Source organism: Kogia breviceps, chromosome 16 (genome assembly GCF_026419965.1).
Source record: "Kogia breviceps isolate mKogBre1 chromosome 16, mKogBre1 haplotype 1, whole genome shotgun sequence".
In the NCBI taxonomy this organism is placed as follows: Eukaryota; Metazoa; Chordata; class Mammalia; order Artiodactyla; family Physeteridae; genus Kogia; species Kogia breviceps.
The window spans coordinates 7,799,951-7,823,058 of record NC_081325.1 but is presented as its reverse complement, the minus strand read 5'-3'; the positions used below and the strand labels follow the sequence as shown (position 1 = coordinate 7,823,058).

General features: G+C 41.4%; 1 protein-coding gene and 1 pseudogene across 10 annotated transcripts in view; both read right to left on the bottom strand.

Moving 5' to 3' along the window:
- The window catches only part of MTUS2 (microtubule associated scaffold protein 2), a 499,652-nt gene that overhangs the window by 72,742 nt on the left and 403,802 nt on the right, over nt 1-23,108 (bottom strand). The window lies entirely within an intron of this gene.
- Nucleotides 20,631-21,138, bottom strand: LOC131743275 (2-iminobutanoate/2-iminopropanoate deaminase pseudogene; annotated as a pseudogene).

Here is a 23,108-nt window from a genome sequence, read left to right as displayed (position 1 = left end):
AAGTGACAGTTCTATACGTATATCTTCTGTGTATTGTGTGTTAAACCCATATCAAGGTGTCACATACTCATTAAAGTAAAGAAATACTTAAAATCAACCAGGATATGTGGGGAGCCGCAAATAAAATACAAACAATGAAACTAACTGGTGTTTTACAAATGAATAGCATACCTATATGAAGCAAATGGGGAAGCAAAAAATTAAGTAACTTTGGAAAACAGTATCTTGACTATATGTTATAAGGCTAAAGACAAAAAAAACACTATACAAGTGGGTAAACAATTGAAACTACTTTGTGTTTACTCTGGAATAGAGCAAAAAAGTTAATATATTGTAGGAAAAAAGAGCCATGTTTCTCCCTGGTGGAGAAAGGAATTACAAATAAGCCAGGGCACAGGCTAGAATAAACCCTATGCCACTGGGTTGGAATTGGAGGTCTCAGAACAAACTCATGTCTTTAATATACATACAAATAGATGCACATGTATAGGAACTTGACAAATGACATAGATTTTACTGCACACAAATGAGAAAAGGAAGGACTATTCAAAGGGGCTGGGACGAATGCTTATCCACATGAAAACAAACAAAATTGATGGATACCTAATGCCATAACAAAAACTAATTCCAATTGTATTGAAATTTAAACATGAAATTTAAAATGTAAAAACACTAGAAAATATTATAACATATCATTACGCCCTTTTGGGAGAGAAGGTTTTTCTTTGTTTATATCAACACAGAAAAAAGTCCAAGAAAGAAAGAAAAAAATGGTAAATTTAACTCCCATTAAAATTAGAACTTTGGTTCATCAAAAGACACTTAAAACGAAGTGAAAATCAAGTCATAAACTGGAAGAAAATGATAGTAATAGCTATAAGTCATGAATATACAGAATATGTAAAAATTGTCTAATTAGTAAGAATAATACAATAACACTAGAAATAGGAACAAAGACTCCAAAGAAGCAATACTCAAAAGAGGAAAGAGAAATCATCCCCAAACATGCAAAAATAGACTCAATTCTTAAATAACAATTAGTGAAATGCAAATAGAAACCACAATGAGATACCAATTCATACCAACAGACTGGCAAAAATTCAAGTCTGATAATATCTCTGTTGGTCAGGATGTGGAGTAAAGGGTACAATCATCACAGCTGTTAGAAGAAAAAGTAATGCAACTACGTTGGAGAACAATGTGCGACGTAAGAAAGTTGACGAGATAGACACACTTCGACTCAGTGATTCCACTTCTAAACATATACCTTAGAGAGAGATTTTTGCACATGTACACAAGGTGACATGTTTAAGAATGTCCAGCTCATTTTAAATAGTGAAAAAGGAAAACAGTCTGTCTTTAAATTCTAGATATCTAAATTATGGCACAGTCACACAGTGGAATTCCATACAGCAGAGAAAATGAGTGAATGAAGTCTGCATGAATCAACATGGTAACATCTCAAAAATATAAGTTTGTTTTTAGAAATGTTATATATATATATGGAGGATGATATATATAGTATGATATTTATATAGCTCAAAAACATGTGAAAAGCAATGTTATATACTGCTTATATTATTAACATTTATGTGGTAAAAATATAAAAACACTCTTGGAGTTGCAGTAGCCACTCCAGATGGCCCCAACGATTCCCACCTTCTGGGAGCCACACCTTTGTGCAGTCTTGTCCCACCCTATGTTAGGGTTGGTCTAGGTCACCAAAAGCATATGGCAGGAGTGATGGTAAGTCACTTTAACCTCCAAGTGAGGTTATAAAAGACTTGTCTTCCACCTTTAGCACCCCGTTTTCAATCTCCCTCTGATCTGTTGCAGTGGCTGTGGGAAAGGCCCACGTGGGGAGGACAGGAGCCTCCAGCCAGCAAGCAGCTGAGTTCTGCCAACACATGAGTGAGTCTGAGCAAGATCTTAGCCCAGTCGAACTGTGAGTTGATGGCAACCTGGTAAGACAGCCCAAGTCAGAACCACCAGCTTCCACCAGCTAAGCCTCTCCCAGATACCTGACCATCCGAAGCTGCGAGGTCACAAATGTTTGCTGTTTTAGGCTGCTATGTTTTGTGGTAATTTGTTATATAACAATAACTAATGCAGAGCAGATTTCTTCTTGGGAGGGAGGGCCATAAGATGGTGGAGAGGTACATGGGGGGCTTCACCTTTATCTAAAATATTTTATTTATTTATTTATTTTTTGTGGTACGCGGGCCTCTCACTGTCGTGGCCTCTCCCGTTGCGGAGCACAGGCTCCGGACGCGCAGGCTCAGTGGCCATGGCTCACGGGCCCAGCCGCTCCTAGGCATGTGGGATCTTCCCGGACCGGGGCACGAACCCGTGTCCCCTGCATCGGCAGGCGGACTCTCAACCACTATGCCACCAGGGAAGCCCTAAAATATTTTATTTTTAAAATAAAATATCTAAAGAAAATATGGCAAGATGTTAAGGTTTATTAAACTTAGATAACAAGCACATACTTGTCATTAAATAATTCCTTATACTTTTCTGTATGTTTGGAGTATTTCACATGCATAAGAACCTCACTTGTAGCCAAGATATTCTCCAATGTCATGGCAAAGCTGCAGAGGGTGACGATTCTGCTCTCTCACTACTAAATATGCCAAGTCTTTTCTGAAAGGCTTTATAAGTCACTTACACTCTGCAGGATTAAAATACAGAACCTCAGAAACTAACTTTTTTGGGTGGGCTGGTGCTATGTAATTTGGGTTTCTGTTCCAATAAATAAGAAACAGTATTAAACTGGACACTTTCATTTAAAAATTTTTGATGCTTATAAAATTTCTAAAAGCCCTCACCCTCAGGACCTCCCTGGTGGCACAGTGGATAAGACTCCGTGCTCCCAATGCAGGGGATCTGGGTTCGATCCCTGGTCAGGAAACTAGATCCCACATGCATGCTGCAACTAAGAGTTCACACGTCACAACTAAGCAGCCTGTGGGCTGCAACTAAGGAGCCAGTGAGCCACAACTAAGAGCCCTGGAGCCGCAACTAAGGAGCCTGCTTGCTGCAACTAAGACCTGGCCCAACCAAATAAATAAATAAATAAATAAATAAATAAATATTAAAAGCCCTCACTCTCATATTTGGATAATAAAGTCAAGAACAGGTTGTCAATATGATTTAAAGCTGAAAAATTCTGTCGGGATTCTGATAAGATTATTTAAGAAGCAAATCAAAATGCTTAAGCCATAGCTATTTAACATGATTATAAGTGCTGATTACTCAAATGAAATTAATCACAAATTCCCCAAGAACATTAAACTACTCCTCAGTGGCAAAAAATCAGGCACTTTTCCTCTGTCATTGACTATAAGATGGATTATTTTATTTTCCTGAAAATATGAAAAACAATTGAAGATTTACTGGTATTTTAAAAAGATAAAAAATTTAGTTCCACAATCAATATAGCAACGGTGAACAACAAGAAAAGCTTCTTGAAGCTTAATAACTCAATGTAACATTTAAAAAACAAAACTTGCTATTACTGAATCTCCAGTGACCTCTTACTTGGAGTTAAGTAAGGATTCCAGGAGATTGGGCAGAAAGATTTCAGGAAGGCAGAAGGAAACCCAGATTTCGTGTTTATCAGAAGTTTAGCTACAAGCACAATTTTGAGCACATCTCCTTTTTGGTGACCGGGCAGCTATTTGCTTTGCACATTCTGATTTGTCATGAGGACAAGTCCCAAGGGACAAAGAATAAAGCACATCTTTTTTCTACCCAACCTTTTCCCCTTCCTCATTCTGTCCATGATGTAGAGGTGGTTCAGGGAGTCTGATAGAGCATGGGGCTGACTCAGGCATTAGCACAGAATTGAATCTATCAGTGTGGTGGCCTCCGTGTGGGGTAAGTAAGCCAGGGAAGCCTCCTGTGGCTCCAAGGACAATGTTAAAATGGGATTTCTGTGGAGAGAAATAAAGCCACGGAGGCAGGCAGGGGACAAGTAATGGCCTAGACTCTCAAATCAAGGAGCTTGGCTCTATTTTGTTGACCCTGTGACCCTGGAGGGCTGCTGGAAGGTTCTTAATAGGGAAGGGACATGGTGACTGGTATTTCAGGTAGCTCCTTCTCAAGCAATCAAGACTTGAGACAGGTGAAGTACTAGATAGACAGACTGTGGATGGAGTGTCCTGGAGAGACGAGATAAAGAGATGTAAGAAAGATATACAGATGTAAGTATACATATTCATGAGAAAAACCTGGAGAGGAATAAGGCAAGGAGGGTGTATCAGTCCACGTTCTCCAGAGAAAAAGAACCAATAGATATATACGTATCTCCAAGTACATATCCTATATCTCTGAATCTGCACAGTTACATAGAAGATGTATGATATGTAGAATGTATATACGTGTGTATATACATATGCATATGTATATACACATATGTTTTAAGTATATGAAGAGATTTATTATGAGGAATTGGTTGACGCAGTCATGGCGGCTGAGAACCTCACAGTCACAGCCGCCTGCAAGCTGGAGCCCCAGCAGAGCAGATGGTGTAGCCCCCAATCTGTGTGCAGAGGCCTGAGCCGACGGTGTAGGTCCAGCTCGAGAGCTGACTTACTCAAGACCAAGGAATAGCCCATGTCTCAGACTGAGTCTGAAGGCACCAAAAAGCCAATGTGCCAGCTTGAAGGCAGTTAGGCAAAAGAATGCTCTCTTACTCAGCCTTTCTGAGTAAAAGTCTATTCTGGATCAGCTGACTGGCTGTGGGCCACCCTTAGTGGAAAGGGCAATCTGCTGCATTCAGTGCACCATTTCAAATGTTAGCCTCACCCATAAGCATCCTCACACATACACCAAGATAACGTTTGAACAAATGCCTGGGCACGTGGTCTAGTCAAGGTGACGCATGGAATTAACCAACAGAGAAGACTACCAGTTTCCTAGTTTAGGTGACTGTGGTGCCAGAATGAAACAGAGTGAGCAAGGGTAGGAGAAGGCGCATGACAGGAAGCCCAGGAACACCGTTTCAGATCTGCTGAATCGATGTTCTTGGCAGCTGGGCGGAAACAAGCAGGAAGCTGGATGCACACACTGGGATGCTCGGGGCTGGAGTCTGGGAAGCCCTTAGTAGTAACCTAGTAACCAGGACAGGATTATCCAGGGACGGGATAAAAAGGAGGAGCTCAGCAGAGAGAGTCAAGATAGGGATTGAAAAACACCCTTTACCACCAGCAACTCGGACGTCGCTGGGCATGCCCTCCGTGAATGCAGCACCTACAGGACGCTGATTAAGACGGGTGAAGGGGCAGGAAGAGTAGACCACAGGTAGAGAGGGGGAGTCACAGGAGCTGTACCTTAGGGAGAGGAGCATGTTTATAGGGTGAGAGGGGTCAGGAAGGAAGGAGGAGCTAAAGAAATAAGTAGGGGGGGGGGCTGATGAACAAAGCCCCCAGAGTAGAGGCCAGGGATTATAATCAAGAGCTCAAGCCTGTGTGCATGGGGTCAAGAGGTGGGGGGAGAAGACACTGAATTTGAATCAGAGGAAGGGGCTACTCATCCTGAGACTGGTGAGAAACAAGGGAGGAGTAACAGAGAGGGCTATTTGCAGGAGAGCAGGGGTGGGAGAAAGTGAGGGACATCGGGCTTATTAGTCTTATTCTTCATGACGAAGTAGAAGGCAAGGTTTTCTGCTAAGAAGGAGAAGTAGGTTTTTCATTTAAGATGGTAGCTTGAGGACATGCATCTAACTCCCTCCCCTCCCTCGCAAAGTTGAGCTTTAAGTTTATGCGCATTTATTGGAAAGAAGTACAGAGAAGTGAAAAACAACATCACAGACCAACTTCACAGAAGTCTGGAATACACAGGAGACAAAACAGTTCTGGGCGACTCCATAATAAGACTATTCAAGAGGCTGCTCCAGTGATCTTCTCATCCTTCAGTAACAGGTGCTCCCTGCTGCCTACCCTTGCAACTCTGCCATACGCGTGATTCAGCTTTTTCCTATATTCTGTATTTGTTTTATTGCAGCTGATGCCCACTATTACCTCTAAATGCTTTCCTTTATCACGGGCTTTATGCTTACTCATGAATGGAACTGCCTCTTGGCTTTTGCTCACTGCTTTCTCTTTTTCAGGTTCTTGACTCCACTACCCCTGCGGATTCTATTACTACATCTCAAAACAAAATCCCTAAGAAAGAGGCTCTGACCGGTTCAAGCAGACACTCTCCAGGACGAAACATGCCATCGGGCAGAGTTCTCGTCTGTTGATGGTCAAACTTGTTGGGGCCAAGGTGCTGGGGTTTGGGCACCCAGCACGGTGGCGTAATCAAAAGGCACTGGAATATCATTGGTGATTCTTATATAGGTAGTTGTGGGCGGAAAGTTGAAAGGAGGAACAAACCCATGCACAAATTTCATATTCAGAAATGTACACTACCACTACGAAAAACGTATGGATGTTGACACAGACATATGTGCATGTGTGCGCGCACGCACACACACACGCACACACACAACTTAATTCCTGAATAAATGAGGTAATATCATTTTCTGCTCTTGATTAAAGCATCCTATATTGTAAAGAAGTCCATTCTTTCAAATTAATCTCCAAATCCGGGGTAATTAAAATTTAAACCCCAATGAGTCTTTTTTTTTTTAAACTTGACAAGTTGTTTTAATAATTCAACTGAAAGAAAAAAAATGCCTGAGAATAGCCATGAAAATTTTTTTTAAATAACGATGAGGAAATGCTTGATGTCTCTATCTCTATCAACTAAGCTACAGTAATTAAACCAGTTTGGTCTGGCCCAGGTAAGTTGATCAATGGAACAAAAGGAGCCAGAAACAGAACAATGTACCTTTTGGAACTCATAATATATTAAAGGTGGCATTTCAAATCCATGGGAAGTAATGGAGTCTCCATCAGTGGTGTTAAGACGATAGACTACTTATGTGGAAAAACAAAAAGGTGAACCCTCTACCTCACATCACATACCAAAGCAAATTTCATGTGGATTTAAGATCTAAACATCAAAATTAAAACTATCAAGGTATCAGTGGCAAATATATATATGAGTATCATTATCATCTCAGGCATGGAAGGTCTTCCTAAGTATGAAATCAAACCCATAAGACATAAAGGGAATCGTCACAGACTTGACTACAGAGCAAAGCAAAATCTTATGTTATGTTAAAAGATAGCATAACCAAGTAAAAAGAAATCTACAGATCAAAGAAAATATTTGCAACGCTTGTGACAGATAAAATGCTAAAGTCTCTAATATATAATTTATCATAAATCAATATGCAAAAGACAAACAACCAAAGGGAAAAAAGATAAGCAGGAGATGTGGAAAGTGGGCTTGCCCCATCCCTTCTGAGTAATAGCAAAGAGCATAAGATCTGAAATTTAAAAAATGATACCCAGGCCCACTCTGCTAAAGCATCAGGTGCACCTCTGAACTGCTACACATACTATATCCTAGGGAGAGGGTTTGTTTAACTCATAGGAATGAATAACTAATGATGACGTTTTAGCATTAACTCTGGCCACTGTTGACAAAGGTCCATCCTACGACCTTCTATTCACTCCATGGAAGAAAAATAGCCAGATTTCAGAGATTCCAGGAGAGATTATTATCTGCTCTGATTAGATATTAGGTCTTTTCAGTTTATTAAACAGATGCCGCAGTAATAACATCACGCAATCTCCTCTCTTCCAGAACCTCGGGTCTTTATCATTTCACAATTTCTGTGCCGCTCAGAGATGTTCTTAAGGTCTCAATCAATTCATAAGCTCTTCCAAGGCAAAGTCTGGATCCTTAATTCTTCTTTATTCCTCCCACTGTTTTACTGGGGTTCTTCCTTCATTCCTCATTAAGTGCTGACAGCTTATAACACATCCGTTTCCAGACATAACATCCCTTCTTCCAAATCAGACCTTCTTTCTGAGATTATTTTTTCTCATTTTTGTTATTTGGAAGTTCCTTTAATGAGAGTCTGTAGGTGGGTAAATCTTTTTTTTTTTTTTTAACATCTTTACTGTAGTATAATTCCTTTACAATTCTGTGTTAGTTTCTGCTTTACAACAAAGTGAATCATCTATGTACACACGTATATCCCCATATCCCCTCCCTCTCGCGTCTGCCTCCCACCCTCCCTATCCCACACCTCCAGGGGGTCACAAAGCACCGAGCTGATCTCCCTGTGCTACGCTGCTGCTTCCCACTAGCTATTTTACATTTGGTAGTGTGTATATGTCCATGCCACTCTCTCACTTTGTGCCAGCTTACCCTTCCCTCTCCCCATGTCCTCAAGTCCATTCTCCACATCTGCGTCTTTATTCCTGTCCTGCCCCTCGGTTCATCAGAACCATTTTTTTTTTTAAGATTCCATATATATGTGTTAGCATGCGGTGTTTGTTTTTCTCTTTCTGACTTACTTCACCCAGTATGACGGACTCTAGGTCCATCCAACTCACTACAAACAACTCAATTTCGTTTCTTTTTAGGGCTGAGTAATATTCCATTGTATATATGTGCCATATCTTCTTTATCCATTCATCTGTCAATGGACACTTAGGTGGCTTCCATGTCCTAGCTATTGTATATAGTGCTGCAATGAACATTGTGGTACATCACTCTTTTTGAATCGTGGTTTTCTCTGGGTATATGCCCAGCAGTGGGATTGCTGGGTCATATGGTAGTTCTATCTTTAGTTTTTTAAGGAAACTATAAACTATAGTGTCTTATAGTTTTCTGCATACAGGTCTTTTGTCTCCTTAGGTAGGTTTATTCCTAGGTATTTTATTCTTTTTGTTGCAATGGTAAATGGGAGTGTTTCCTTAATTTCTCTCTCAAATTTTTCATCATTAGTGTATAGGAATGCAAGAGATTTCTGTGCATTAATTTTATATCCTGCTACTCTACCAAATTCATTGATTAGCTCTAGTCGTTTTCTGGTAGCCTCTTTAGGATTCTCTATGTATAGTATCATGTCATCTGCAAACAGTGACAGTTTTACTTCTTTTCCAATTTGTATTCCTTTTCTTTATTTTTCTTCTCTGACTGCTGTGACTAAAACTTCCAAAACTATGTTGAATAATAGTGGTGAGAGTGGGCAACCTTGTCTTGTTCCTGATCTTAGAGGAAATGCTTTCAGTTTTTCACCATTGAGAATGATGTTGGCTGTGGGCTTGTCATATATGGCCTTTATTATGTTGAGGTAGGTTCTCTCTGTGCCTACTTTCTGGAGAGTTTTTATCATAAATGGGTGTTGAATTTTGTCAAAAGCTTTTGCTGCATCTACTGAGATTATCATATGGTTTTTATCCTTCAATTTGTTAGTATGGTTTATCACATTGATTGATTTGCATATACTGAGGAATCCTTGAATTCCTGGGATAAACCCCACTTGATCATGGTGTGTGATCCTTTTAATGTGCTGTTAGATTCTGTTTGCTTGTATTTTGTTGAGGGTTTTTACATCTATGTTCATCAGAGATATTGGCCTGTAGTTGTCATTTTTTGTGACATCTTTGTCTGGCTTTGGTATCAGGGTGATGGTGGCCTCATAGAATGAGTTTGGGAGTGTTCCTCCCTCTGCTATATTTTGGAAGAGTTTGAGAAGCATAGGTGTTAGCTCTTCTCTAAATGTTTGATAGAAATCGCCTGTGAAGCCATCTGGTGCGGGGCTTTTGTTTGTTGCAAGATTTTTAATCACAGTTTCAATTTCAGTGCTTGTGATTGGGTCTGGTTATATTTTCTACTTCTTCCTGGTTCAGTCTCGGAAGGTTGTGCTTTTCTAAGAATTTGTCCATTTCTTCCAGGTTGTCCATTTTATTGGCATATAGTTGCTGTAGTAAACTCTCATGATCCTTTGTATTTCTGCAGTGTTAGTTGCTACTTCTCCTTTTTTTATTTCTATTTCTGTTGATCTGAGTCTTCTCCCTTTTTTTCTTGATGAGTCTCACTAATGGTTTATCAATTTTGTTTATCTTCTCAAAGAACCAGCATTTAGATTTATTAATCTTTGCTACTGTTTCCTTCATTTCTTTTTCATTTATTTCTGATCTGATCTTTATGATTTCTTTCCTTCTGCTAACTTTGGTGGGTTTTGTTTGTTCTTCTTTCTCCAATTGCTTTAGGTGTAAAGTTAGGTTGTTTATTTGAGATGTTTCTTGTTTCTTGAGATAGGATTGTATTGCTATAAGCTTCCCTCTTAGAACTGCTTTTGCTGCATCCCATAGGTTTTGGGTCGTCGTGTTTTCACTGTCATTTGTTTCTGGGTATTTTTTTTATTTCCTCTTTGATTTCTTCAGTGATCTCTTGGTTATTTAGTAGTGTATTGCTTAGCCTCCACGTTTGGTTTTTTTTCCAGTTTTTTTTTCCTGTAACTGGTATCTAGTCTCATAGTGCTGTGGTTGGAAAAGATACTTGATATGATTTTAATTTTCTTAAATTTATCAAGGCTTGATTTGTGATCCAAGATATGGTCTACCCTGGAGAATGTTCCATGTGCACTTGAGAAGAAAGTGTATTCTGTTGTTTTTGGATGGAATGTCCTATAAATATCAATTAAGTCCATCTTGCTTAATGTGTCATTTAAAGCTTGTGTTTCCTCATTTATTTTCATGTTGGATGATCCATCCATTGGTGAAAGTGGGGTGTTAAAGTCCACTTCAATGACTGTGTTACTGTCAATTTCCCCTTTTATGGCTGTTAGTATTTGCCTTATGTATTGAGGTAGTCCTATGTTGGGTGCATAAATATTTACCATTGTTATATCTTCTTCTTGGATTGATCCCTTGATCATTATGTAGTGTCCTTCTTTGTCTCTTGTAACAGTCTTTATTTTAAAGTCTATTTTGTCTGATATGAGAATTACTACTCCAGCTTTCTTTTGATTTCCATTTGCATGGAATATCTTTTTCCAATCCCTCACTTTCAGTCTGTATGTGTCCCAGGTCTGAAGTTGGTCTCTTGTAGACAGCATATTTATGGGTCTTGTTATCAATTCAGCCAGTCTATATCTTTTGTTTGGAGCCTTTAATCTATTTACATTTAAGGTAATTATCAATATGTATGTTCCTATTACCATTTTCTTAATTGTTTTGGGTTTGTTATTGTAGGTCTTTTGCTTCTCTTGTGTTTCCTGCCTAGAGAAGTTAAGGTTTTAATTTCTTCGTTGAACCTGAATGAGATCTTTGCTGTGTAGAGTAATCTTGCTTGTAAACCTACAACCTTTCATCAGTTTAAATATGTCCTGCCACTCCCTTCTGGCTTGCAGAGTTTGTACTGAAAGATCAGCTGTTAACCTTATGGGGAATCCCTTGTATGTTATCTGTTGCTTTTCCCTTGCTACTTTTGATATTTTTTCTTTGTACTTAATTTTTGATAGTTTGATTAATATGTGTCTCGGCGTGTTTCTGTTTGGGTTTATCCTGTATGGGACTCTCTGCACTTCCTGGACTTGATTGACTATTTCCTTTCCCATGTTAGGGAAATTTTCGACTATAATCTCTTCATATATTTTCTCAGACCCTTTCTTTTTTCTCTTCTTCTTCTGGGACCCCTATAATTTGAATGTTGGTGCATTTAATGTTCTCCCAGAGGTCTCTGACTCTGTCCTCAATTCTTTTCATTCTTTTTTCTTTATTCTGCTCCCTGGCACTTATTTCCACCATTTTATCTTCCAGCTCACTTATCCGTTCTTCTGCCTCAGTTATTCTGCTATTGATTCCTTCCAGAGTATTTTTAATTTCAGTTATTGTGTTGTTCATCACTGTTTGTTTGCTCTTTTAGTTCTTCTAGATCCTTGTTAAATGTTTCTTGTATTTTCTCCATTCTGTTTCTGAGATTTTGGATCTTCTTTACTATCATTACTCTGAATTCTTTTTCAGGTAGGTTGCCTATTTCATCTTCATTTATTTGGTCTTCTAGGTTTTACCTTGCTCCCTAGTCTGTAACTTTGTTTGTTTGTTTGTTTTTGATGGGTGGGGCTGTATTCTTGTCTTACTGGTTGTTTGGCCTGAGGCATCCAGCACTGGCATTTGTAGGCAGTTGGATAGAGCCAGGTGTTGGTCCTGAGATGAGGACCTCTGGGAGGCCTCACTCTGATTAATCTTCCCTGGGGTCTGAGGTTCTCTGTTAGTCCAGTGGTTTGGACTCGGAGCTCCCACCACAGGAGCTCAGGCCCAAACTCCAGCCTGGGAACCAAGATCCCGCAAACTGGTCACTGGGGGTTCCTCCCGTCCCCTTAGGTGTCTGTGGTCCCCCACTGGTGCCTGGTAGGGGCCCTAGCTGTTCGGAGACACGAATTCCGTGTCCTCCTACTCTGCCATCTTGACTCTGCCCCCCCCCCCCAAGTAAACCTTGTTTGTTTAAAAATGTCCTTATTTTCTCCACATTTGGAAGTAAGTTTTATTAACATAGACCACCAGTTATTTCTTCCCAGAACTTTATTCCACTGTTTTCTCTCCATTCTTGTTGCTATGGAGTTACTCCCCAGTTTGTGTTGCTCCTTTTGTAGTTACTCTTTTTTTTCTTTTGGTCCCTATGATTGCTATAAAAATCTTCTGTTTGTTTTTTTGTGTTCTGTAATTATACCACACAGTATGTGGGTGTGAATTTCTTTTTATTTATTTTGATTCATTGTTCTTTTTAAGTCTGAGGGTTCGTGTCATTTATTAATTCTGAAAAAAGTCTTGGTCATGATAGTTTTTAATAATGATTCTTCTAATTCTCTCTCTTCTTTCTTTCTGGAAGTCTCATTACATATGTCAGCCTATTTCATTCTTACCCCCACCGCCCCATGTCTCTTAACCTTTGCTATTTTCCATTTCTTTGTCTTCGTCTTCCTGGGCTACACTCTGTAATTTCTTCAAATATTCAATTTCATGAATTATCTCTTCTGTAGCTGAACCATAAAGTTTTAAATTTCAATTAATTATTTTTCAAGTTCGAGAATTTCTACTTGATTCTTTGGTGATTTTTTACAGTCTGTGAGTCATACTTTGGATTGACTCTCTTCTAAAACCACATATTGCTTGTAGACCTTTTGACAATGGCCATTCTGATTGGTATGAGGTGATATCACATTGTAGTTTTGATTTGCATTTCTCTAATAATTAGCAAAGTTGAGCATCCTTTCATGTGCCTCTTGGCCATCTGTATGTCTTCTTTAGAAAAATATCTATTTAGGTCTTCTGCTCAATTTCTGATTGGTTTGTTTGTTTTTTTGATATTGTGCCACACGAGCTATTTGTAAATTTTGGAGATTAATCCCTTGTTGTCTCATTGTTTGCAAATACTTTCTCCCATTCTGTGGGTTATCTTTTCATTTTGTTTATAGTTTCCTTTGCTGTGCAAAAGCCTTTGAGTTTGATTAGGTCCCATTTGTTTATTTTTGTTTTTATTTCCATTTTTCTAGGAGGTGGATCCAAAAAGATACTGCTGTGATTTATGTCAAAGAGTGTTCTGTCTATGTTTTCCTCTAAGAGTTTCATAGTGTCTGGCCTTACATTTAGGTCTTTGATCTATTTTGAGTTAATTTTTGTGTATGTTGTTAAAGAATGTTCTAATTTCAGTGTTACACGTAGCTGTCCAGTTTTCCCAGCACCAGAATGGCCATCATCAAAAAGTCTACAAACAGTAAATGCTGGAGAGGGTATGGAGAAAAGAGAACCCCCCTACACTGCTGGTGGGAATGTAAGTTGGTACAGCCACTATGGAGAACAGTATGGAGGTTCCTTAAGAAACTAAAAACAGAGTTAACATATGATCCAGCCATCCCACTCCTGGGCATTTACCGGAGAAAAACATGGTTTGAATGCATACATGCACCCCAATGTTCATTGCAGCGCTGTTTACAATAGCCAAGACCTGGAAGCAACCTAAATGTCCATCAACAGATGAATGAATAAAGAAGATGTGGTACATATATACAATGGAATATTACTCAGCCATTAAAAAGAATGAAATAATGCCATTTGAAGCAATATGGATAGACCTGGAGATTATCACACTCAATGAAGTAAGTCAGAGAGAAAAAGACAAATATCATATGATATCGCATATATGTGAAATCTAAAAAAAATAACACAAATGAACTTATTTACAAAACAGAAACAGACTCACAGACTTAGAGAATGAACTTACGGTTACCAGTGGGGAAGGGTGGGAAGGGACAGATTGGGAGTTTGGGATTGACATGTACACGCTGCTATATTTAAAACAGGTAACCAACAAGGACCTACTGTATAGCACAGAGAACTCTGCTCTATACTCTGTAATAACCTAAATGGGAAAAGAATTTGAAAAAGAACAGATATGTGTATATCTATAACTAAATAAATCTGCTGTGCACCTGAAACTAACACAGTATTGTTAATCAACTATACTCCAACACAAAATAAAAATTTAAAAATCCCACATATCACACACACTTTTTTTTTAAGCAGACTTTTTAAAAAAATTGGAGTAAAGTTGCTTTACGATGTTGTGTTAGTTTCTGCTGTACAATGAAGTGAATCAGCTATATGTATACCTATATCCCCTCCTTCTTGGACTTTCCTCTATGGATACTTTTTTTGGAACACTGTTTATGATAATTTTAATAATGAAATCTTCTGTATGTGGTTCTGTTGTTTGTTGTTTTCTGCTGGCTCTAACATGGGACTTTTTGTGTGCATGTTTTGTGATTTTTAAAAAAATTGTGTGTTCCTCTTTTTGGAACTCTGTCTGCAAGAATTCTTTGAGGCCTGGGTTGAGAATGCATTCCTCTCAGGAGATTTTTCTTTTTTTCAGAGCCAAGGTCATTTCAAATTTAAATTCTTGGTTTGCATTTTTCAGATTAGGCAAAGGGTATAATGAGAGACACGTGGGCTGGCCAGTGTACAAATTATCAAGGGAAACTTTTTTTTTTTTTGCGGTACACAGGCCTGGCTGAAGGCAGAATCCAGGACCTATTCGTGGAGCAAGTAGCTGAAGTGGAATTGTAAAGGTATCGGGAGTTAAGAAGGTCCAAGAATTGGAGGTTCAGTTGTTAGCTGTTGGTAAAACCTACAGTAATTGTGGGAGGAGTCGGGGTAGCAAAGACGGGGAGCCTGCCTGACGGTCTCTGATGAATGGGGCTTGATGGGGTGGTCATGAGAGCATTTGAGAAGTTGGTAGCTGAGCCTGGCAAGGAGGGGTAGCAGGCAGACACAGCCTCAAACTAGGATGAAGTTTGAGGTTTGGGTGGAAAACACAAGAAATAGTTGGTATGTGCACAGTTAAGAGCCTTAGTTAAGGCAAGGAAATAGAGAGAACATCTTAGAAGAAGGTCAATGTGGTTGTCCTAAAGCTCTTTACCTCTGGACAGGACAACGCTGGGGGCAATTTATGTCCTTGAGGCTCTCTGTGGATCAGGCATGACTAGACCTCACCCAGGCCACACCCTTGCTCAGCTGTTTCCCTAATGGCTTTTTCCTGAAGATTACACCCTCAATAAATCCCAAGCACCTGAGTCTCCATCTCAGCTCTGCTTCTGGGGAGCCTGATGTAAGGCAGGTGGTCCCAGAAGTAGTGCTGGGAAGCAGACCCCAAGGATGGATTCTGGAGGTGAATCATGCACCAGCCCCTGGCAATGATGGGGCAGGAGGAGGGGCGATGGTCCCTGGAATTCCACAGCACGTGTGCTGAACTGGGAAAGGATGCGTGGGGGGAAGGACACACTGGCCCGTGCGTTGTCTCTGGCTTTGTGAGATCTGAAGGGACACAGGGATTTGGGGGGCCACGAAACTGGGTGGCTGGCTACTGCTGATACTTTGATGCTTTGAAGAGAAAAGACAGACTGGGGCAACGAAGCATCAATCGAAGCCAAGTATGAGAGCCAGAGGTCTCCATGGCAGCACATAAGGAACCCTTTATCCCCATCAACTAGGCTCAGGATCTAATCTAAGAGGAGAGGCACGTCCTTTCAGAGAAGGAAGACTCTCAGCTCTGGTAAATCTCCTACATCCCAGGCAAAGCCCTGAGGGAGAAGGGGTGGGATCTTGACACTCAGTAGGAAGATATCTGGGCAGATGCGCTCATATTTCCCTAAACGCTGCGGGTCCCCGCGGAAGTGATTATCCCCGCTTTGCTGGTGAACAGAAGCCCCCACCCCTCCCCAAAGAAGTGGGTGCCTTAGAGGACCACACCTGTCCTCCTCAGGTCTGCCCCGCCTCCACTGGTAGCGACCACACCAATAACTAGGGTCAGATCTCAGCAGGAGCCAACCAGAAAGTCCTGGGTCTGCAGAGGGAGGAGGGAGATTAAAAACCAAAGGACGAGCAGGAACTGGAGAATACGCCTGGGAGTGGATCCCAAGGGAGCGGGTCGAGGGGAGGAGCACAGTTGAAGCTGGAGGACGGGGAGACTGTCGATACGGCACTCTCCATGACAAGGATTTCATTCCCTGGCAAGGGTTTGGGATCTGGCTCAGAGAAGCCTGGAAAAAGTGAGAGCCCACAACAAATGAAGAAGGGACCTCAGAATTGCCACAGCAGTCCACGGAGGAAGGGACACAAAGCTGGAGAAGTGGGCAAGCTGGGGGACTGGAAGACCCACCAGCTGACTATGGAGGACCTTTTACTAAGGTGACAGGGCTTACACTGCTGTCACCAGGAAGCCCAGCAGAGGCTCTCCTCTGTAAGCCCCAGCTGATAGCAGGAGATGCTGTCATAAAACAGGACTTTCCAGTATCCATGGGAATAAGAGGATCCCAGGATGCCCAAGGCCATGGAGCAGCACTCAGCCATCAGCCAGACCCTGAGGACAGTATGATGGGTGAGCTGCAAGACCTACAGAAGAGAACACAGTGTTCCTGGAGACAAGACATATGGGCACCCAACAGGGCACTGCTTGACATATAACCAAAAGAAACCAGGAGCGGGCAAGAAGACTGAGGTGGGTCACCCCGATGGAAAGCCAGGATGCCTTGTCCAGCTTCCAGACTGCCATCAGTTCTCAGACACAAAACTCATTTACTGAAGAAGAAGCTGGGCCCCCAAGACCCTGAAATGCCACGACGCACATACGTATAGTGATTCCTCTAGTCCTTCAGCAAAGGAACTTGTGGTCTTGACTTGGCTAACTGTGTAGTGTAGAAAGGAATACCCAGGCCTCCCGAGGGATGTTGGCTCCAGGGCCGTGGCAGACACTGGTACCCAGTGGCCTGGTACTAAGCACTATCAGGCACCCCTGCTAGAACAGGTGCACGTGGGACCCAGGTAACTGATGGAGTCTTAGACCAGGTTCAAGTCATGGTGTATCCATCAAGTCCATGGACCTCAGTGATTATTTCCTTAATTCCTAAATATATGATCAGAATAGACATTCTTAGCAGAACCCTCACATTGGTTCCCTGACTTATGGAGTAAGAACTACTGTGATAGGGAAGTCAGAGCAGCAGTCCATGAAACTGTCCCCTCCCATCCCAGGTAAGACAGGACATCATAAGCACTACTGTATCCTAGAAGGCATGGCAGAGGTTAGTGCCACTTCCAAAGGCTTAACAGATGCAGGGCTGGTGGTCCTCATCATACCCCACTTAATTCACGAGCCTGGCCCCTAGAAAAACCCAGATGGATCATGGTGAGAGATACAGCTCCACCACAAACCTAACCCATCAGCTTCGACGTGCCTGATGTGGTAATACTTCCTAGAGCAGGTGAACACGGACCCTGCTGTGTGGTCTGTGGCTACTGAGTTGGCAAATGCATCCTCCACCCCGATCAAAACAGAGGATCTGAAGCAGCTAACGCCACAGGGGATGACTGTTACTCACTGAAGCCTCGTCCCAGGGCTGGGTTAATTCTTCTACTCTCTGTCACAGTAAAGTCTGAAAGGACTTAGGCCGTCTGAACGTTTGCAGAAGATCACACTGGTCCAGGACATGGATGAAACTGTGTTAATCCAATTGGGTGAGCAAAGAATGACAAGTACTTTAAGGTCTTGGTCAGAATCATGTGCTCCCAAAGGTAAGGGAACAACTCTTCAAAGATACAGGGGCCAGCACGTCAATAAAGTTTTTAGGAGTCCGGTAGTCTGTGGCAAGGGAGAACACTTCCTCCAAAGTAAAGGACCAACTACTGTACTTTGAACTTCCTGACACCAGGAGAGAAACATGGCCTTGGAGGCTGCCGTGCATTGAGGGGACAGCATATCCCTCTCTTGGAAACACTGCTGTGGCCCGTTTATCAGGTTTCGGCATAATCCTAGCAGCCCTGCCATTTCCCTACCCCTACTCCTTTATGGGTTTTCTTAGAGCACAATTCCCTGTAACTCATGTGCACCGAGATCCCTGCCTCAAACTCTGCTTCTAGGAAACTGAACCGAAGACAAGTTCATAAAAGGGACGAGGTAGTCATGGACGAGGGAGCAGGGCTGGCTTTTATGTGATGGCTAAGGAGTACAAGGATGGAAACAAAGCATAATTAAGTGTGATCGGCCTCAAGTATCCTAACTGGACGTAGGTCCCAGACAGAGGCTGCCCCCTCGGCCTGCGTAAGGGCTGCCTCACAGAGAGTGAACAAGAACGAAAATCTTGCTCCACTCCCTCGTCACTGGCCTGGCATCTCCCCGGAAGCATTTGATTTGGGGAACTGCAGACATGTGTTCCCATGTCCCATTTCTCCAGACGTATCTGGAGAAAATATTTTGACGAGAGGCGCTACAAGCAAGCCCCCCAAACCCACTAAGAACGTGGCTGACCTGGATTCCTTCTTTGGATCCCACGCAGGCATGATGGTAGCTGCACAGGAACTCCTTCCTGAATTTAACTTTATTAAAAACGTAAATCTGTACCAAGCACTGTGATACTCACCATCTTCATTCCTAACATTACGTTTTTAAAGGTATGTTACAAATTGTATGGCAGTTTGTAATAATTCTTTTCATGTCATTATTTCATTCAACAAATATGATTGATGGATCTAAAGATTATCATACTAAGTGAAGTAAGCCGGACAGAGAAAGATAAGTATCATATGATATCACTTATATGTGGAATGTAAAAAAAAAAAGATACAAATGAACTTATTTCCAAAACAAAAAGAGATTCACAGACATAGAAAACAAACTTATGGTTACCAAAGGGGAGAGGGCGCTAGAGGGATGGATAAATTAGGAGGTTGGGATTAACATATATACACGACTATATATAAAATTGATAACCAACAAGGACCTACTGTATAATAGCATAGTGAACTATACTCTATATTTTGTAATAGACTGTAAGGGAAAAGGATCTGAAAAAGAATATATATATATATATATATATATATATATATATATAAAATATATACATAATATATATATTTTATATATATATAAAACTGAATTGCTATGCTATACACTGAAACTAACATGATATTGTAAATCAACTATACTTCAATTAAAACATAAATTTAAATTTTTTTAATTTAAAAAAAATTAAAAAAACCCACAAATATGATTGAATGCTTACTATATACCAGGCATTATTCCAGGCTAAGCTAACAGTGACTCTGGGATTTTTTTCAACACATCATTTACCTATATAGATTCAAATGCCAGAGAACTGACACATATAGACCAGGACTTATTACATACTCATTATAGGTTCCCTTTGTTTGTGTTTTCTGGTGTTTTGAGATGTGGTCCCCTTTCATTCTTTGGATTATAAGCTTCTAAGTGATGCAAACTATGTGACTGTTCTTTTAAAGAGTCTTTCATCAATGTCTGGCAGTGTCCTCCCACAGGGGGTGACTGAGTGACATCCTCCCCACAGCTGAGCACAAGCCCACAAAAATACAAGTTCATTAGTCCACAAACAATTGTAATTAGTTTCATGAAGCTTGGAAAGCAAGACCCCCAAACTGTGTCAGTGCAGGAGTCCTGGCTGGGTGTTACGTACTTCACTTCAATTATGACAGCATGAGAGACAGACCAGGACTTTTTCTCCTTTTCTCAGTGCACTGCTGATGAATCTTGCAGGACAGCAATTTTAAAACAATCCAAAAGACATTATATTTTGGAAACCTGACATGACAGTGTCCCCCCAACATAATGAATATATTAATGAATTCTGACGAAAAGAGGGATATTCTGATCTTTTTTTCTAAAAAATCTGCATGCTATTTTATTTCCATTAGAAAAATATTATCTATATAAAATTTGGTCAGTTTCTTCTCCTTTACCTCTACCACTCAAACTTAAATGCTTTAATTTTACTCAAGTAAAAGCAGAATCATGTATCTGACACGAGAACGAAATATTTCACACCATTAAATTAATAGGGTTTAATTGAATTAGGTGTGTGCTCTTTAGTATTTCTCAGGAAGAGTAACTCATCTTTCCTACATGTTATTTCCCTTTACTTTTATTTTTCTGAGTAACTATGTAATGCGTGTCTCTTTTCCCACATCCAGTAATATGAGTGTTTCAGAGGTGTAATTTATAACATCAGTAACTAGATTCATCATTAATCTTCAATTCACGTTCAATTCCCCTTATTAATATGGTATTTCCACAATAACTTCAGACATTTCCGTCAACCTTACACTTCCCAACAACGACTGAAAACATTAAGATGTTAATTTAAAAGCATTATTAAAACTCCAGACTAAATCACGCCGGGCCCGGCCCACTCAGAGTGACGCTGTCACGAGAGGCCCTCGGACAGCTACTGCTTCAGCCTCAACACTCTGCCCTCCTTTGGGCAAAGCAGCAACCCGGTGAGCAGCTCCTGCTGGAAAACTGCTCTGGAAATATTGCTGGTAGGTGTGTCACCAACGGTACGGGAGTCGTTAATGTCAGCCAGCAAAACAGTTGTTTTTACCACATTGCTGAAGTCACAGCTTGCCGCTTTCAGAATTTCACCCGTGTCTGGAAGAGCCTGTTTAGCCTCTTCTGCCACCCCTCCTGGCCCAAGCTCTCCACTTGCAGGATCCACGCCTAGCTGTCCTGCAATGTACATGGTCCCGTCGACTAACACAGCCTGACTGTACGGACCAGCGGCCGCTGGGGCTTTCGCGGTGCTGGCCACCTTTCCGATCAAAGACGACACGGCTAATCCCTTCCCCTTGCCGCCCCTACCCCGTACGCTGCTCCTACTCGCGTCTCACGGGTCCGTCCTGGTCTTCTTAAAATTGCCATGTAAGCAAAACAAGTAGCGTCCCCAGAAGGGCTCGTTAAGCGGCAGTACAGCATAGCCTAGTGAACCGATGACAAACATGGATTTTTAGGCATTCTAATGAATAATCTTGGCCCTGCCGTGCGTAAACGCTATGGATCTTCTTAATAAGGCAAAACTGAGCCTGATTCTCGACGTGCCCTTAGAGCAAGGAGACCCCACCTCTTCAACGGCATCATCTGCAGTGACTCTGCTCCCAGCCAATGCCTCTTTCAGTTCAAAACATCTTGTCAGATTCAATGTAAACGCATCTTACAAACCCACTGTTTGTCCAGCGCATCAACTGATTTGACTCATAAGCTACTCGTGACCCTCCTGTACATCCCTCTCCTACAAATAATTTGGGCCTCATGCTTCCTTACTCTTCCCTCCTTCCAGTAGTTTCTCATTATTAAAAAAAAAAAAAAAAAGATTATTGTCAAAACAACCTTTGGTTTCTCCTTTCTGTCAGTAAAAGGAAACAGTGATTGCAACAGCTGTGCCCAGCACACAGCCATCCAGAACGTAACAGTGTCTATGAGACGTTAATAGGCATAATTCACAGATCATCACCGTTATGAGAAAAAGAAGGGATGGAAAAACAAATGCAAGTGGCACTTTGTGATGGCACTTCCACTAGGACAGATGGCTGGGGGCAGGACTACAGCCTTGGGCAAGATATATACAGTGAGACACAAAATATGAACCTGTCTTTTCAGTTCAAATGGAGACAAGAGTCGAAAACGTGCCCATCAAAAGTCATATACTAACAGAGTCAAACTCAAATTCTATTCAGAGGTGATAATCCGATATGAGTCATTCACAGACCATGTGTCATAGGGCATTTCCCTCATTTTAGCCCGATTTGCAATGCCTGCAAAGGTGGATTAATTATTTCTCGGTTTGAAGATAAAATGATGTGTAGTAGGAAAGTCAAAATTGACTTTATTATTATAAGCTATGAACGTGGCTTTTAGCTGTCTTGATGGCTAGGAAGCCAAAATAAAGAATTAAATCCAAGCTCTGCATGTGTAGACAGAAGCCAGACTTTGGATCCTAGAGAACCAAGTTTAGTCTGAGTATTCTTTCCGTTTGGGGAGATGGCAAAGGACTCTTCTGTTTAGAAAGCTCAGTGTGCTGCATTTTATCAAATGGCACTTCATTTACCCCCAAAATGAACCAGGGAAACCGCACAAGATAATGAGAAGAGGACAAAGCCAGCCTTCCGGATCGTATCTCGATTCCCCACTGGCGAGATCAGCACCTCCCCAGGAGCCTGGCGCCGGCGGACCGAGCGCCGACCCTGGGCATATGCTGGGGTTGAGAGCAGACCGCAGGCCAACCCCGGGGGCATGCTGGGGTTCAGAGCAGGCCCGGGACGCACTGTAGCCCCCTCATCCCGGCTGCTGCCCAACCACGGGGTGACTTCCTGTACGCTGGCAGAGCTGGGGATAACCCACCATGGCACTGGGGCAGGGGCTGTGCTGGGTCCTCAGAGCCACACAGCTGTGATTTCACAGGGCAGCACGACAAAGGTCCGAGCTCCAGCAAACGGTGCACAGGGTGAAGCGCCGCCCACCACCATATACGCGCTGTATTTCCTTCTTGCTTTTTTTAAAAATTTTTAAAATTGAAGTATAGTTGATTTACAATGTTGTGTTAATTTCTGCTGTACAACAAAGTGTATCAGTTATACATATACATATATCCACTCTTTTTTAGATTCTTTTCCATTGTGGTTTATCATAGGATATGGAATATAGTTCCCCGTGCTATACAGTAGGACCTTGTTGTTGATCCATTCTATATCGCATAGTTTGCACCTGCTAATCCCAAACTCCCAGTCCATCCCTCTCCCGCCCCCCCTGGTAACCACAAGTCTGTCCTCTATGTCCATGAGTCTGTTTCTGTTCCGTAAATATGTTCATTTTGTCATATCTTAGATTCCACATAT